The following is a 15,116-nucleotide window of genomic DNA, read 5'->3' on the forward strand; positions in this document are numbered from 1 at the left end:
GAGAGTTTAACTTGAAACAGCTAAGTTAAAGCCAGCGCCTGGTGGGGGTACAATGTTATCTCTACATGGCACTGCAGTAACAAACTAGCTGTGCTCTGTCTCTAGTAAAGATACACAGAGATAGTTAATTGGAGTTAGTTATCACACTGTAAAAACATTGTTTTTGGCAGGGAAAGCATAGCCTACATTACCAAGTTGTTCATTTCTAAACTTTCTGAGGTTTGGCTGTTTTAAAATGGCATCACATTTTTTAATGGAATATTCGAGTTTTTTTGAGTTGGAGCTTGAACTCCATTTAAACACACTTTACACTTTAACTCTTTCTCGATAGTTTTTTTTTTAGCTCCATTTTAGAACCAGGGCAGCTCAGTGGCACTATCCACCTAGCAGGGACATTAAGCCAGGAACTTCTAACGAAGATTTATTACTTTCCCATCCAGTTTACTTTTGAGATTTCAGGCCCCTTTATCCTGGCAATTTGATCTATGAATTTGGACACATTATGGGTAAACCCATTAATATATTTCCCCAGTAGTAGCCAAAGTGGAGCTGGAAAAACCAAATAGCATGAGTCAACTTAAGGTTGACAGAATTAGTCTTGCATTCAGTCCTTAGCCCGGTGTATTCACCAGAATAGTTGATGCCCTCACTTCCAATTAAGTTAATTAGCATTTTACTTGAGGAGATTTTTTATTATACTCCCTAGAAGAAAACACCTAGCCCTGAGCTGATGGATATTTAGAAATATAATTTCCAAATCCTTTTAGGCAATGAGCTTGCTGTTGTCATAACACTCATGTTTTCTATGGGATATATTTTTCATGATTAATGTTTCTATTCATCGTTTACCTGCCATCCTTTTGAAAGGACAGAAAGTTGTTACACTCCTGTGCACAGACTGAACTGGGTCTTGGGGGAGATGATGAGGGGAAAGCCTAGCTGAAGAAATTAGCTGCCCCTGAAGATGAAGTTAAGAAACTGGAGTTGGTGCATATAAGACATGGTTGCCCCATCTGCTTCCTGTGAACTCTTCAACAAAGCACTGCAAATTAATTCATTTAAAACATATCTGGAGGAGAGTGCTGTTTTGCAGAGCAAGCATAATTACTACCAATGGGGAGAGCAAAGAGGGCAGGAAAGCAAGTGGCTTCCTAGGAAATGATGAAGATGTAGGCTCCTTAGGGAGATTATGTTCCTGATCCTATTAAAATGACTAATCAGGTTTAAAAATGTGTGTTCTGAGCAATCTGAGGCAAACTGCTGTGGGCAGGGAAAGGACCGGTAAGAGGCTGGTAAAGAAAGAAAGAAGTCAAGTTGTGTTCAGTAATTAGATGGGAAAGGGGGATTACAGACACCATTCTCATAGTGAAGGGTGTCTGTAACCACGCTTCCCTTCACAGTGATAAAAATGGGATGGGTTGACTCTCAGAGTAGAGGCTCTCAGCCTCTTGCATACTGAAAAACCTCCAGTTCAGAATCTGTGTCCTCAATTATTTGTTGAAATTGGTGAATTCTGTACTAGAAATGTTTTGTGAATAGCTCCCACTGGTTGCATATCATCCCCATTCGAGAGAAAAAAACCCACCCTTTCTTCATAGACTACCTAGTCCAGGCCTCACACATGGAGTCAGGACTCCTGAGTTCTACTTTTAGTTCTGGCACTAAGTTGTTGTGTTATCTTGGACAATTCACTTGATCTTTGCACCTTGATTTACCTCTGTGTAGGACAGGCAAAATAGCAGTGCTTATAGCAGGGGTGGGCAAAATGCGGCCCAGGGGCCGCATCTATCTGGCCCCCCCCAAAATTAAGAAAATTAATATTTATCTGCCCGGGCCTGCCTGTCATGTGGCCCTCGATGGCTTGCCAAAACTCAGTAAGCAGCCCTCTGCCTGAAATAACTGCCCGCCCCAGCTTATAGAGTGCTCAGTAGGATGGCTCGGTCCTTCCTCAAAGAGCTCATGACCTAAGACTATATCTATACTGAAATAAGAGATGTAATGCAAGACAGAGACATATCCAAGGGAGCTTCAATCCAACCACCTTGGGTATTGACAACAGAAGCACAGCCTTCAGCACAGGCTACACAAGCCTGCCCAGGATCCTGGTTACCTGTTCTTTGCCTTAAGGTCATGTTGCCTTGGCTTCACTTCTATTGTTATCCAATCTAGCTAAATTAAAGGTGGATCAGGTCTCTTTACACCTGGTGCAATTACACCTAAACCTAAACTTAAGGCTGGGAGTTTTGATGAGGTCTAAAGGAGTTAGGTACCTAATTGCATTGGTTTTCAGCACCAGATGTAAAAAGGCATTGAGGCACCTAAAGAAGCAAGTGTGTCCCCAGCGTGGATTACAGGAAGTTAGATGTCTAGCACCCATTGATTCCCATAGGCATTATGTACTTAACATGTCCGAGTACTCTTAAAAGTCTCACTACACACCGTCTGCTTTAGAAAAGCTGACTTTCAATGCCTAATTCCTTTGGATATCTCTGCAGCACTGGAGCTTAGCCCTCTTTGTGAGAAGATGTATTGGTGCAAATCAGTGCAGATAGTGGTCTGTCCTAAGGCTACTCCCCAGAGCAACTATACAAATGGCTATTTGCTGGTGGCAGAAATAAAGGAAAACCCAGAGCAAAGGTGAGGACTCAGAGCTGGTGCCTGGATAAACTCTTTATGCTACTTCAGACTTGACATCAGTGATCACAAAAGGGCTTTGCAAAACACACCTTCACTTTCTGCATGGCAAAGAGGAGTGGGAACACATTTTTTTAAATGACTAAAGCTGAGTCAGATTTGGAAACATATGGAAGTGGGAATGACGGGGCTATCAAACATGTCATTTATATAACTGCACTTGAAAGGCAAGGGCCCTGTCAGCGTGGAGAAGTAACACACACACAACTTTGTATTTTGCAAACTTCGAGCAGATGCAAGAAAAGAAAAAAATAATCATTTCAATTCCATTGATTGACAAGCACCAGTATGGTTACCAAAGTTTAACGCCCATCAGTTCTATTAATTCCGTCTATTATTGGAACAGAGGCTACTTAAGAATGTTAAGAATGTTAACTATTGAGCCAGAGATGCCTTTCCAAAGTACAGTACATGTCTGAAGTGCCTCCTGGAAATATGGATTGCCCTCCAACTCCACTGCCATACAAAAGATAGTGACTACAAAGTGTTTTACACTTAAGTAAGTGTTCTGTCTTTCCCAGGTTATTTTCTTTCTTAACAAGGTTGAACATTTTTAGTAATTCATGCTCTGTTTTCTAGCACCACCATAGTTCCTTTGGTAGTAGCAACCATGATAGCATTAGAGTACCCAAGACAGTCCCCCTTAGTTCTGGCCACTGTACGGTTAGATGGTAGGCTGGCAGATGCTTAGCTGGCATCACAGGGCTGTGACAACTGACACCAACTGAAGATCTGCAATTGATCTACTCCAGTATTCCTGTAGATAGCAGCATGCATGGAGCCACAGTGTTGCTGGACAATGGTGGGAGAATTTTTTAAAAGACTTATACAGATGCAGACAAGCACTGTTGTTCTGGTCTGATCAGAAAAATCAACGGGGAAAGGAAAATGAGGGAACAGTTGTTGAGATTAGGGAGTGGCTTTGTGCAAATACTTTTCCTTACTAATTCCCTAGCCTAGAGAAAGTTTAGATAGAATGGAAATCCAGAGGTTTTTTTATAGGCAACAAATTAAAAATAATATGGGCACAATTAACAAAGCACTAAGCACATGCTTAACTTTAGGTTTGTGTCAGTGGAATTTAAGCATATACTTAAAGAAATTAATACACAGAGAAGTGTTTTGCTGAATTAGGGATGACCACATTGTGCTCTAGAGTGTTGAGTCACCTTACCATATTTTCCGAGCTATCCTAAATTCTCTAGTTTTTGGTAAAAAAAAAAATCTGCTGAATAATAGCAGATACATATGCTTTAGATCCTTCATTTAATTTACTATGACATTATTGGTAATTCACATCTTTTGTTTAATTCAGATGTCTGGAAATATCTATTTAAAGATGATTACACCAAAAAAATATTTTTGTCTCCTTTCCTGTTTTTACTGTTTGAAGAAATCCTAAGAATAAGGGCTCATGATGAGCTGAAAATTGTCCACATACAAGTGACTATGTTTCAATTGTTCAGCTCACAAGCCCCCTAAGTCTGAGATATAGAATACTGTTAACCAATTGAATTACATATGCAAATGATCACCCCAGTTAATTGTAGTGAGTTCTGTAAAAGTATTTTTCATTTCCACAGTAGATAAGTACTGTCCTGCGGAGAAAATACTGGGTGTAAAATGGCTTTCTACCTTAGCAGAGAAAAGAATAACAAGAACCAAAGCTAGAAGTTGAAGCCAGATAAGCTCAAATTAGAATTCAGGCACAAATTATTAACAGTGAAGGCTACTGCCAAATTGAACAAAACACCCAGGAAACTGTGGATTCTGCATCCCTCTCTGTTTTTAGATCAAGACTGAATGCCTTTCTGAAAGAGGTGCTTTAGCTCAGGGATGCAATGGACTTCTAAAGGGTATGTGAGAAGACAGACTCGGAAGGCAGAAGAAGAGGAAATATAAATAAGAAAAAGGAGGAAAAAAAGAAAAAATGAAGAACTCTGCAATATCTCTTAGGCAACTGGAGAAGTTACAGCGTGGTTATTAGGGCTGTGTGAAATTTTGACAGCCATTTTGTTTTGACACTGTTTCAACTCATTTTGAGGTCGAAACAGCAAAATTGAAATGAAACAAAGGTCGTCGAAATAGCCCCAAAACAAAACAAGGCTAGTCGAAACATTTTAACCATAGCACCGGGGATGGGAAGTCAGTCCAGCTGTGCCAGCTTCAAACCCCACCCCGCTCCTGGCCAGCTGCAAAACCCCACCCCCACTCCCCACACCCTGCTCCCGTGGGATGCTCCACCAGCCCACCAGTGTGAGTTCACCAACCGTACCTGACATACACACACGCACACACACCCCCACACACACACCCCGGTGTACCAGTGTGGGCTCTGTGCTCATGCAGTCTGGAGATGCAGCCAGGAGCCACATGGTATTTGGAGCAGTGTGGGGGCAGGAAGGCAGGGAAATGGCTTGTGGTGGGGTGGGGCTGGGCTGCTGCGTCCTGCTGCCAGCTCCCTCTAGGTCCTACTGTCCCTGGATCCTGTCTTCTTTGACAGGCAGCTAGGACAAGTTCAATATTAATTTTCTAAATTTTTTAGGGGCTATGGTATTCACTTGTTCATCCCTAATTCAGCAAAACACTTCTCTGTGTATTAATTTCTTTAAGTATATGCTTAAATTCCACTGACACAAACCTAAAGTTAAGCATGTGCTTAGTGCTTTGTTAATTGTGCCCATATTATTTTTAATTTGTTGCCTATAAAAAAACCTCTGGTTTAATACTATGGTTTAGTTAAGTTAGTGGGCTTAGTACTGGGTTGACTGGGTGAAATGCAGTGGCCTACAGCAGGGGTTTTCAACCTTTTTTCAGCTCATGTACCCCTTTATATTTTTTCTTGTCTTTAATGTTCCTAATTATGTGATATAAAGCAAGCTACACTAATTAACATTTAATGCATTACAAGATATGCATTAAATATATATATCATAGGTTGACCGGTAAGTCTGTTGTGAGGGAAGGGGGGCAGATCAAGGCCTCTGCAGGTGGGGGGTGAATGGGGCCCCAGGGCAGGTCATGGGAAGCATGGAACTCAGGTGGCACATTCATGAGTATGGGGGCTTCCGCCCCTGCGTGCACCACAGGGGCAAACACAGGCAGCACATGCCCCCCCAATCTGTGTGTGGGGTGGAGGCAGCTGCTGCAGGCTGGGGTCTGCATCCCACTGCTGGTGACCTGGGAGCAGCAAGATGCCATGTGCCTCCTACCACCAGGCAGGTGGTGCAGGCAGTGCACAGGAAGCATGTAGCATCATACTGCTCCCAGGACACTCGCAACGGGGTACAGACCCCAGCCCACAGTGGCAGCTGCCTCTGCCTCACACACAGATCAGGGGGACGTGCCCCCTGTGACTATCCCAGGGGTGTGCGTAGTGGTGGGAGCTCCCTGTGCTCCTGGATGAGCTACCCAGGCTTCAACGATCCCACAACCCATCTCGGCCCCTGCCTATCTCTGCCCCACTCTTTCCCTCACCCAGGGGCCTTGATCTGCCCCCTGCCCTTTTCCCACAACAGACCTACCTGCTGGGGGGTGCATGCGCACATGTGCTCAAACCCCCAGTCATATTTTCTTCCTCCACCTATGGGGAGGGAGTGGGGCTGGAGCAGGCACTGCCCAGTGGTGCAGGGCACAGGACAGAGCTGCAAGTGGCTCTTCTGGGGGGCACGGGATGGGGACAGCTCCTGCTGCTACATGCACCCCAGGAGGGCATGGAGATGTGTGCCCCCAGATCTGTGCATGGAGCAGGGCAGGCTGCCACTGCAGGCTGGGTCTGGAATAGCACTGAGCTATTTCTGGCAGGGGGATGGGCTGGGGCTGCACTTGGGATGGGCAGTGGTGATGCTGCCATCGGGGGGGCTACTGCAAATTTTGGGGTGGCTGCTGCCCTGCCCTTGTAGCCCGACTACCAGCGCTGCTGCTCACCCTGAGTGCAGGCCTGCCCAGCCCCACACTGGGAAGAGCCCGGCGCCACCTCGGCCCCAGCCCACAGTGGCAGCCCACCCTGCCCAGCACACAGATCTAGGGGCACATGCCCTCCTGGGGTGCATGCAGCGGTGAGAACCACCCTTCCCTCCCCATACCCTCTGGATGAGCTGCTCATGGCTCAATCCCATGTCCCACCCCCACTGTTCAGTGCCTGCCTCTGCCCCAGTCCCACTCCCTCCCTCACCATGGGGCACCCCCATTGCCCCTTCCTTCCCCCCACCCCTTCTCCCACAACAGACTTACCAGACAACCTGGCTGCTCCATGCAGCCAGGCTGTGCTCCTGGCCACTCATTCATTCTGCGTACCCCCTATGACCTCTAGTTGACAACCACTGGCCGACAGTAAACAAAAGGTCACACTAAATGATCTACCAGAAACCTCTGGCCTTACACTCTCTGAATCAATGAAAGAAATCAGAAGAGGGGGCTTAAAATTAATCAGCAAATCTCCCTTTTTTGTATGTTAGTATAAAATGAAAGGCACCTTTGAAACCCATGACCAGTAGACAAATAAAATCAGTGTACTGAGAAACGTGATGAATATAGAACCTAGAGCCAGAAACTCCTATATTCTACTCCTTTTGCTGCTGCCAATTTGCTCTGTACCTTACCTTCCTCAGCTATAACACAGGTAGCAATGCTTCCCTACCTCACAGAAGTGTTGTGGGACTCATGGACTGGATTCAAGTCTGGCATGAAGAGCTCATGTTGAGAGAAATTTGGCTTTTACTTATACAGTAATTTGAACGTGAATTATTGATGGAATAAGATGATGTCCCAGTATGCCTAATTTGATATTCCAAATGTATGGATTAATACATATATTGACTTTTTGTTCTAGTTACTATGAAGTAACTACTATCTAATTTCTATTTTTTGCTGCAAAATGTGCTGACATTTGTCTTCCCCAAAGTGTGATGCTTACATCAGCAGATGTTCTTACAAATGCAAGATTTGGCTTTAAGGCACCTTTTCAGTAAGGTACTGAGGTATCTTACTGAATAGTGACTGGAATAACAGAGACTTGGTAGGATAGCTTACACAACTGGAGCACTGTCCTGGATGGGTATAAACTGTTCAGGAAGGATAGGCATAGGAGAAGAAGAGGAGAAATTGTTCTTTATGTAAAAGAGCTGTATGATTGCTCAAATCTCCAATATGAAACTGGAGATAGGCCTGTCAAAAGTCTCTGGGTTAGGGTCACAGGGGAAAGCAAAAAGGGTGATGTTGTGGTTGATGTCTGCTATAAACTACCAGACCTGGAGGATGTGGTGGATGAAGCTTTCTTCAAACAGCTAGTGCAGGTTTCCCAATCACAAGCTCTGGTTCTCATGGGTGACTTTGATCACCCTAACATCTTCTGGGCCGTCAATACAGCAGTGCACAGGCAATCCAGGAAGTTTTTGGAGAGTGTTGAGGACAAATTCCTGGTGTAAATGCTGGAGCAGCCAGCTAGGGGCTATGCTCTTCCTGACTTGCTGCTCATAAACAGGGAAGAATTGGTGGGGAATGTAGTTAGTGGATGGCAACTTGGGCTGCAGCAACCATGAGATGATTAAGTTCAGGATCCTAAGGAAAGGAAGGATGGAGAGCAGCAGAGTAAGGACCATGGACTTCAGAAAAGCAGACTTTGACCTGCTCAGGGAACTGATGGGCAGGATCCCCTGGGAGGCCAGGCTGAGGGGTAAAGGAGTCCAGGAGAACTGGCTGTACTTTAAAGAAACCTAATTGAGGGTGCAAGAAGGAACCATCCTGACACACAGGAAGACTAGCAAGTATGGCAGAAGATGAGCCTGGCTTATCAGGAAATTCTACAGTGAGCTAAAACACAATAAGCAAGCTTATAAGAAGTAGAAACTTGGACAAATGACTGGGGAGGAGTATAAGAACATTACTTGGACATGCAGGAATGAAATCAGGAAGGCCAAAGTGCAACTGAAATTGTAGCTAGCAAAGAACATGAAGGGTAACAAGAAGGGTTTTTACAACTGTGTCACCAACAAGAGGAAGATCAGAAAATGTGGGTCCCTTGCTAAAAGGTAGAGGCAACCTAGTGACAGATGAGCTGGAAAAGGATGAAGTGCGCAATGCCTTTTTCACCTCAGTCTTCCCAGGCAAGCTCAGCTCCCCGACTACTGCATCTGAGCACAGTTTGGGGAGATGAGTATTCAGCTGTAGCAAAGGAACAGGTTAGGGGCTATTTATAAAAGCTGGATGTCCATGGAGCCAGATGGGCTGCACCCAAGGGTGCTGAGGGAATTGGCCAATGTGATTGCAGTGGCCATCATCTTTGAAAATATATGGCAATTGGGGGAGGTCCTGGGCGATTAGAAAAGGGCAAATATAATGCTCAACTTTAAGAAAAGGAAAGAGGATACAGGGAACTACAGACCAGTCAGCCTCACCTGAGTCCCTGGAAAAATCATTGAGCAGCTCCTCAAGGAATCCATTTCTAAGCACTTGGAAGAAGACAAGGTGATTAGGATCAGTCAGCATGGATTCAAGGGCACATCATGCCTGACCAACCTGATTGCCTTCTATAATGAGATGACTGGCCTTGTGGATGTGGGGAAAGCAGTGGGCATGATATACCTTGACTTATCAAGGCTTTTGAGATGGTCTTCCACAATATTTTCACAAACAAGTTAAGGAAGTACAGGTTGGATGAATGGCAAGTAAAGTGGACAGAAAACTGGCCAGATAATTGGGCTCAGAGGGTAGTAGTCAGTGGTTCAATGCCTAGTTGGCAGCTGGTGTCAAGTGGCGTGCCTCAGGGGTTAGTGCTAGGGCTGGCTTTGTTCAATATGGGATGGAGGGCACCCTCACCAAGTTTGCAGATGACACCAAGCTGGGAAGAGTAGTGGACATGATACAGGGTAGGGCTAGGATTCAGAAAGACCTTGACAAATTGGAGGACTGGGCCAAAAGAAATCTCATGAGGTTTAAAAAGGACAAGTGGAAAGTCCTGCACTTTGGACAGAACAAGCCCACACACCGGTACAGGGTGCAGATGGTTTGGCTAAGAAGTAGCTCTGCTGAAAAGGGCCTGGAGGCGGCAAAAATGGTTCAGGGGCTGGGGCACATGATGTATGAGGAGAGACTGGGGGACCTGGGCTTATTTAGTTTGGAGAAGACTGGGTGGGGGGGATTTAATAGCAACCCTTCAGCCACCTGAAGGGTATTTCCAAAAAGGATGGAGCTAGACTGTTCCCAGTGGTGCCCTATAACAGAACAAGGAAGAATGGGCTTAAGTTGCAGCAAGGGAAGCTTAGGTTAGATATTAGGAAGAACTTTCTTACAAGGAGGGTAGTGAAACACTGGAGCAGGTTACCCAGAGAGGTAACCTGGAATCTCCATCCTTGGAGGTGTTTAAGACCTGGCATCCCATGTTGGCTGGGATGACCTAGTTGTATTGAGCAGGGGGTTGGACTAGATGACCTCCTGAGGTTCTTTCCAACCCTAATTTTCTATGATTCTACTCGACTAAATTTTGAGTACATGCGGTAGCCCCACTGACTTCAGTGGCTCCAAGGTAGAATGTTCTTAAGTAGCTTGTTGAACCAGACCTAGATTATTCATCAGAAACTTTTCGTAGTACGTTTTTATGGAAGTTGCTACATAAAGTTCCATAGAAAGCTATGCTAAAAGGACATTATCAAAACTGAGAAAGAGAGAGAGATTAGATGAGATTACTTAGTGATTGTAAAAAAACAATATGGTAATACAAAATTCAGGTTTTGCGTAAGATTTACACCTTAAGTATAAGCATTATAAAAGATTTTAAATTACAGTGTATATGAAGGTAACTTAGTTGCACTTGTATGCACAGCACAGAATTCCTTAGGTGTGATTCAGGGGATGATACAGCTGATTAGGGAGTTAACCTTAGTGCATATTTAGACTGTTAGAATGGAGATGTTTAAGCAACCTGAGTTAGAACTGTCAAAGTCAACTTTTTTGACAACTATGAACCACTACTGTGATGGACCAGTTTTAAAAGGCAAATGCAATGCTTAGACATACCAGATAGGGTATTTCTACTGGAGAAGAGAAAGCATTAATGCCTTTGTGAAAGATATTGGTGAGATCTCACCTAGAACACAGTGCACAGTACTGGTCACCCATGTTCAAAAAAGATGAATGCAGCTATTAGGATGAACACAGAGCCTGTGTAAGAGGATGATACCAGAAGAGTTTGGCTTGTTTAGCTCTAGCAAAATGAAGTTACAGGGGAGATCTTATCGCTGTTTATAAATCTATCAAGGGGGAATCATAGAATCATATAAAGTTAGGGTTTGAAGGGACGTCAGGAGGTCATTTAGTCCAATCCCCTGCTCAAAGCAGGACTATCCCAAACTAGATCATCCCAGCCAAAGCTTTGTCGAGCCAGGTCTTAAAAACTTCCAAGGATGGAGATTCCACTACCTCTCTGGGTAACCTGTTCCAGTGTTTTACTACCCTCCTAGTGAGAAAATTCTGCCTAATATCTAGCCTAAACTTCCCTTGCTGGAACTTGAGACCATTGCTCCTTGTTTTGTCATCTGCCACCACTGAGAACAATCTAGCTCCATCCTCTTTTGAACTCCCCTTCAGGTAGTTGAACGCTGCTGTTAAATCCCCTCTCAGTCTCCTCTTCTCTAGACTAAATAAGCCCAGTTCCCTCAGTCTTTCCTCAGAAGTCATATCCCCCAACCTCCTCCTCATTTTTGTTGCCCTCCACTAGACTCTCTCCAATTTGTCCACATCCTTTATGTAGTGGGGCCCCCAAAACTGAACACAGTACTCCAGTTGTGGCCTCATCAGTGCTGAATAGAGAGGAATAAGCACTTCTGTTGACCTACTGGCAACACACCTACCAATGCATCACAGTATGCCGTTAGCTTTCCTGGCAACAAGGGCACACTGCTGGCTCATATTTAGCTTATTGTCCACTGTAACCCCCAGGTCCTTGTCTGCAGAACTGCTGCCCAGCCTGTACTGATGCATGGGATTGTTCTGTCCTAAGTGCAGGACTTTGCACTTTGTCTTTGTCAAACCCCACAAGATTCCTTTTGGCCCAATCCTCCAATTTGTTTAAGTCATTCTGAATCCTGGCACTACCCTCCAGCTTATCTACTACTCCCCCCGGCTTGGAAGTGCCAGAGAGGGAGAAGAGCTACTGAAATAAAGAACAAATTCAGATTAAACCTGTTTTTCTTCTGCCAGATGTATAAATACATCTAGGCTACAGGAACATCCCTAACCCTCAGCATGGTGAGGTTCTGGAAGTCTCCAAGTGGGAGTAACAGGGGCAAAAAAAATCCCCAACTTCTTTTAAGATACAGCTTGATCAGTTTGCTAATGAAATGATATAATGTGGTGCCTGTGGTAGCAGGGGACTGGACTGAAGGTCCCAAGAGATTCCCTCCAGTTTTATGTTCAGCATTTCTTAAGACCAACATACCGATAATAAGACGGATAGCATTAACGACCATTACTGATGAGAAAAATACCAGCAAAATGTTAACATGTTCTTCCACTGTATGGTCCCAAAAGTGCTTTGTTTCCTCTTTGGAAATGACGTAACCAGGTACTGTAACCAGTAGAACTGTATAAAGAAGGTGTCCAGTGCTGTAGCCCTGGAGCTTCGGTGGGAGTTTAGCTTGTGTGGATGACAGGATCAGATCCATGAAAATTTGCTCCTTCCAGCTTAGCACATTGAAAGCAAGAGAACAAGTGGTCATTAATCACATTGATTATATTGATCTGCATAACTCATTCCCCTAGTTTCTTGGGTGAAACCTATGGATCTATGAAGATCAAGTCTTTTGGGAAAGTGTGGTAAAATAATGCACCAACGGCAGGCCCATCAACTCAAGTGGTGAGAGAAGAAGGTCCACATCTCCAATTCTGTAGTTTTGCATCTCTTATACATGTGGCTGCCTAGTCAGACCTGGCTAGAGGTCACCTTTAGTCCCACTCTGTGCTGCCAGCTCCTGTCCATATTCCATATTAATTACTTCTAGGTGTAGGAGCTAGAAGGATCACTAAAATGCAGCTCTTTTTCCAAGGCAGGGGGAGGGAAATGTGTGCAATAACAGGAAAAAAACAGGAAAAAAAAGATCAGAGCCTTCTGCACAAACTACAAGTATGGGTGCATCTATGTGTGCTTTACTGCGGAGCTGACTAATTAGCTCTGCAGTAAAATGTCACTGTCTATACATGCAGTACTATTAGGCTGCAGTAAACGAATTAACTCCACTGTAGGATAGTATTGCCCAGCACAAGTACTGTCCTATGGCAGAGTTATTTAGTGCACCACAATGCCTGTGTAGACAGTGACCAGGGTTATCTGGGGCATGGGGCATCAGTGTGCTACACTGTGGGTGTTGCCTGCTGGCTATCCCTGCACTGTAGCACCCTTGTGCCCCAGTCAGCCTGTCGCAGAGCACTTAGGTGCCCTGCGCCTGAAAACAGAAGTGGCTTGGGAGAGACCCCTAGTGGCGAGAAGGGGGAGGCTCAGCTGCCAGTCACCAGGGCAGCACAGGTGCTGGTTGCTAGGGCAACCAGGGAAACCAGCTGACAGGAAGGGGTAGAGCTTAGCCCTTAAGCCCAGGCAGGAGGCCAGGAGGGCAGTACCCCTCCAACAACTGAGGAGGGAGGAGCTCGGCTAGTACAGACGAAGGGGAGAACTCTGATGGTGGGAGCATCCCCTGGTCACTTCTGGGGTTGGAGTGCTCTCTCTGGTAGGGATTGAATGTTGTTTGACTGGACAGTCTAGCTTTTATGTTGTAGCCCAGGGGCTTTGTGTTCTTGTGTTTACTGTTTACACCAGAGGACCGGGTGAGGCTATTAGGGGTCAGAGGAGGCCTCATAGGAGCTCCACGGTAGCATGAGGACCCTGGTGCCAGAGAGGGCACAGTGTTTGGGGTGCATTGACCCCAGCCCCAGAGGAAAGGGGGGCAGTGAGGATTTCATAGATTTCATAGACATTAGGGCTGGAAGGGACCTCGGGAGATCATCGAGTCCAGCCCCCTGACCAAAGGGCAGGAAGTCAGCTGGGGTCATAGGATCCCAGCAAGATAAGCATCCAATTTACTCTTGAAGGTGTTCAATGTAGGCGCTTGAACCTACAAGGAGGTAAAGGAGAGGGCCAAGGAGTAACAGGGCCCAGGTCAAACCATGTCAGTACCGTCTGCAAGGCTTGGGCTGCAGTGTAGGGGAGGAAAAGGAGCCGCAGGCAGTGCCCCCTGGCACCGAGGAGCATAAAATGGGCAGCCTCCTGCTAATTACGTGAATCAATTAATCAATTAAGATCACGACATGGAAGGCGAGTAAGCAGGAGGTTGGCCCATAACAGGAGGGTAGAGTCGCTCCTAGAAAGGCTCCGATAGCGATACTCATGTCACAATGGTGCATTGGCTGGGAAGTTTTTATACAGCAGCAGGCATCATAAGATGCTGGTTTACCCATGTAAAGAAGAGAGCCCTTGGGCCCATGTGGAAAAAGGAACAAGCTGTGGATGAGTTATATCGAACGGTGCAAGGCCTACTGGATCAAACCGTAAGACAACAGACCCTGTTGGCCGCCGTGACTGAAAGCACCTGACCCCGGCCAACGATGCAGGTAGGACTGTGCAGCTATGGAGCCCGAGTCGACCCCGGGGTGAGAGAGGCGCCACCTGCACTGCTGACAGAAGCAACAATAGAGGGAAAAAGAGTAGTGGCTATGCTGGACTCAGGCTCAGTGCAGATGATGGTGCAGAGCGACATGCTACCGGCATGGGAGAGGGGAAAAGCAGATCATGTGAGGGTGCAGTGCTGGTGCGGGGACCCCCTCGATTTTGACAGGGTGAGGGTCAACCTACAAGTAGGCAACAAGACCCGCCAGATGCTAGTGGGCGTCACAGAACATTTACTCTACCCAGTAGTACTGGGATGCGACAGGCCTGAGTTGCTGGAAGAGATAGCTGGCGTGAGGTGTGAGGAGACTGCGGAAGGTTTCATGGGGGAAACCAAGCAGCAACCACCCCCCGAAAAGGAAGCAGGACAAAGGGTGGATGTCGCCCATTTGGGGGAAGATGAACATTTTCAGCTAGAGCAAAGCTGAGGGATGGACTTTTGGTGGGTGCTGCAGGTACACCTAGCCCTAAGAGACGACAAGGTACTGAGGCCGGAACTGATGAGGACATCCCCGAGGTTTGAGGTAAGAAACGGCCTCCTCTACCAGATTCAGCAAAGGAAACCAGAAGGAGGGGAGGTCGCACAGCTGCTGATCCCATGGTGGTATTGACAGGCCTTATTGAAGGTGGCTCATGAGCTCCCCATGGGTGGGCATCTGGGCCAAGACAAAACAGAAGCACACATTCGGGCAAGGTTTTATTGGCCAGGTCTGATGCGGGAAGTCGCAAGTTATTGCGCTTTGTGTCCTGTCTGCCAAAAAGTAAACCCAAG

Source organism: Crocodylus siamensis, chromosome 10 (assembly GCF_052110815.1).
Source record: "Crocodylus siamensis isolate JL-2025a chromosome 10, ASM5211081v1, whole genome shotgun sequence".
NCBI lineage: Eukaryota > Metazoa > Chordata > Crocodylia > Crocodylidae > Crocodylus > Crocodylus siamensis.